This window comes from Tupaia chinensis, unplaced genomic scaffold (assembly GCF_000334495.1).
Source record: "Tupaia chinensis unplaced genomic scaffold, TupChi_1.0 Scaffold000410_1, whole genome shotgun sequence".
NCBI lineage: Eukaryota > Metazoa > Chordata > Mammalia > Scandentia > Tupaiidae > Tupaia > Tupaia belangeri.
The window spans coordinates 3,146,094-3,150,017 of NW_006159915.1; positions in this window are offsets into that span (position 1 = coordinate 3,146,094).

Consider the following 3,924-nt stretch of genomic DNA (forward strand, 5'->3'; position numbering starts at 1 on the left):
AGGGGGGATGGTCAGGCCGCAATCCCTTCTCCTCCATTCTCCTCTCGGGATCTTGGGCACGCACGCACACGCACCCGGCGTGAGTTCTAAGCCACCGGGTCTGGGATGCGAACCGCGGTCGACTACGTGGGAATCCAGCGACATAGCCATTATGCTAACTGCTGGTTCCCAATACATTTAGTTTTTATAGCTTCAAAAGAATATCATCTTCCATTTTCTGTCCAAATTTTCCTGTACCACGTACACACATAAAACTTCAGTATTTGGCCTTGCATGGAGTAGACCTTTAACACATTTTTAGGAACCTTTGTTGTACTCGCAGAGAATCCCTGAAGTTAAGACTCACCTATTCCTTCCTTGAGCGATCCCTGTTTTTCCTCCTTGATGACTTTCCCATAGTCTTATCTTTTCAGGCTCTAAATCTTGCTTCTTTCTGAATCCAGCTTCTCTCAGCTCCCTTTCTCATCAGGACAACCCAATTGACCCCGCCTCCCTGAACTGCTGGGATGGGAACAGATTTCAGAGTGTGAGATATTTCTTTATATGTATATATATTTATATATATATATTATCCCCTCCCCTCAATCTTGTAGTTTTCACTTATAATTATTAGAGATCTTTTTATTATCCACTTTCCAATTTCTTTTGCTTCTCCAGAATCATCCCTCAGGAACTTGTAGCTCTGGATACAAAATGCAAAATGGGGCTATCTAAAGAAGCAAAACAAAACAAAACACAATTTCGTTCTTTGTTTATACTCTATTTTTTAAATAATTATTTTATTGTGCTTTATTTATTTATTTTAATTTGATTGGAGAAGAACAGAGTGAGAGAGAAAGAGAGAGAAAGTGAGAAAGCAAGCCACCAGGTCTGAGACTCGAACCATAGTTAGCCAGGTAGGAGTCCAGCACTCTTAACTACCATGTCACCTGCTGGCCCCTTATTCTCTGTTTTATTCCAGAGGGGATTCTTGGCACTTAACTGCGACTACATATTAGTTACTTAGCGATTAGCTGGAATGCTCAAGCGTTAAATTATGGACATGCAAACTCATACACAAACACCAAATAAAGCATTTTGATACTGAAATAATTCTTGAGCTACCGCCTGTGTGTTATTACTAATTTAAAAGTCCTTCTCAATATTGTAGATCATCACAGTGTGTGACTTGCAAAGTTTTACATGCCCCTTTAAAGAGACATAATTCCTAGGGTTAATCAGAAGCTCCTGCAGGGTATCTTCATCTTATCATAGTTACCCATCCACTTTATTCTTGCAATTTAATTTATCTCAAAAGACTAATCTTTAACTAAATTCTTTAGCAGATTTGTAAAAGACATTCTTGTGAGTGACTGGAATTTTTTTGTTTTGTTTTGAAAAGAAGCTGCTTTTATGGATATATAAGGTAAGTGAAAATATATTTGCTTTATTTCCCTGTGAATAAGGGAATTTAAGAAAACACCAATGTGAGAATGATTTTCTTTCTCCTACGATTTTTATTTTGAGTATAAATGTAATAAGTACTCAGATTATAAAACATGGATTGTGCATAAAGTAAAAGGAAAAGAATAAAATCCTTCTCTAAACAACTGAGATAAACAGTATCAATATTTTGATGTATTTCTTTCCAGGATTTTTCTAAATATAATGTAAAATTGAAATTTATATCATTCAAAATATGATTGAAATTGCATTATAAATAGTTTTTTATATCCTGCTTTTCTTTACTTGCCATTATACTTAAGCATTTTAAACCATATCATTAAAAATTCTTTATAACATAATGTTAATACTTTCATACTACTCCATTATACAAGAGTTACAAAATTTCTGTAATCATTTCTCTGTTGTCTGACAATTACATTCTCTACAATGTTAAAAAGTGTAAGTTGTTGTTCACATTTTGGATAATTTTCTCAGGCTATATTCCAGGAAGATAACTTACTAACGGCCAATTGGCTCAGTGTCACTCTCACTCTTATAAATATGGTCAAGTCAGTCAGAATAGAGACACCTTTTGACCTAATTTCTATCATGTCACATACGCTGCCTGGCCAGAACAGGTGACATAGTTCATAAGAGCATTCCTAGCAGGAGCTGATTGAATCCTGGCAGGTCTCAGGTGGCATAGCACAGAGGAGTACAAGGACAGTGGGCTGCAGATAGAATCTAGCTGTAGTCTCAGCTTGTCCATCACCTGCTTGTATGACCTCAGCAACATTAGCAGCTGTGCCTTAGCTTCCTAGTCCTTAAAATGAGAAAATTGTATTATATTTACAGATTCTTTCTAGTCCTAAATCCTTTCATTTTATGGAATGGAAGTTTAAGAGGGCTCACCCAGATCCAAAGCTATTGCCCAACTCAGATCCAAAGCTATTGCCCAAAGATGCAGCTGCCTGCAGTCTTGTTGTCAGCACTACATCAATGCCATCCTTGATTCACAGGGGTCAGCAAGCGGTGTGGTGGCTTAAGACGCTGGACTCCCACATGGTCGACTGCGGTTCTCGTCCTGGACCTGGTGGCTGGCTTCTTCTCTCTCTGTGTTTCTCGCTGATGAGTGCACATGCCCTATAACAAATTAAAAACAATATAATAAATAAATATAAATTTTTAAAAAGTCATACTTGATTTGTCAGTGAGAAAGTGCCCAACTTTACTTTCTTAGGCTCAGTCCTACTTGTTCTAAGTCATACAGCCTGTGCTTGAAGAAGTACCAAGTTACCTGGAAGCCTTGTTTTGTGGATGCCACCCATTCGCTGGCAAGTTTCTTCAGCTCTCTATATAGCAATTTCTTTCTTTTTTTTTGGAGAGGTTTTTGCTATAGGGTGCGTGCACTCGCCAGACAGACAGAGAGAGACATAGAGACAGAAGGCAAGAAATCACCCCCCCAGGGGGGATGGTCACGCCGCAATCCCTTCTCCTCCATTCTCCTCCTGGGATCTTGGGCACGCACGCACACGCGCCTGGCGTGAGTTTTAAGCCACCAGGTCCGGGACTCAAATCGTGGTAGACTACGTGGGAGTCCAGTGACATAGCCATTACGCTAACTGCTGGTTCCCTATATATAGCAATTTCTAAAAAAAAGTTCTAGAGAGAGTTCTGGAAACTTCTGCTCACTAATAACCTTCCATCTGAAATACAAAGAGATGTGCAGATTATGTTGTGTCAACTCTCTACTAACGCCTACTCAGCAATCATTTGTGGTCCATTCTGACAAATGATACTCAGAAAACAAAGAGAAATCTTTTTTTTTGTTTGTTTTTTGAGATGTTTTTGCTATAGGGCGTGTGCTCTCGCCAGATAGACAGAGAGAGACAGAGAGACAGAAAGCGAGAAATCATCCCCCGGGGGGGATGGCCACGCCGCAATCCCTTCTCCTCCATTCTCCTCTAGGGATCTTGGGCACACACGCACACGCACCTGTTGTGAGTTTAAGCCACCGGGTCTGGGACGCGAACCATGGTCAACTACATGGGAGTCCAGCAACATAGCCATTATGCTAACTGCTGGTCCCACAAAGAGAAATCTTCATCAAGAAATTTAAAATGTCCCTTGGAGCATCAGGTAGAGGAATGCAGTATTAATTTGTCATTGATTTCAGCTTATGTTAAAGGTTTCTGGAGTTGCAAATGGTAGTCAATTTGTCATGTGATTATGACATTGTGGAACTGCCAACATCTCATTTAAGACCAAGAGTAGGACCAGCTCTGTGATATTGTAGTAACATGCTGTTTAAGAAAGGCCAGATCCCACCTGGCGACTCCAGTTCAAATGCCATCCTCATTCAGCCTGAAACATGTGGGGCGCATGGTCAAATGCCTGGGATCCTGCAGGTTGGAGCACTGGAGGAAAGGGATTATGGCAGGCCCAGACCCTATGGAGAGTGCTTGTAGTTTAAGCCACCGGGTCTGGGACGCGAACCAT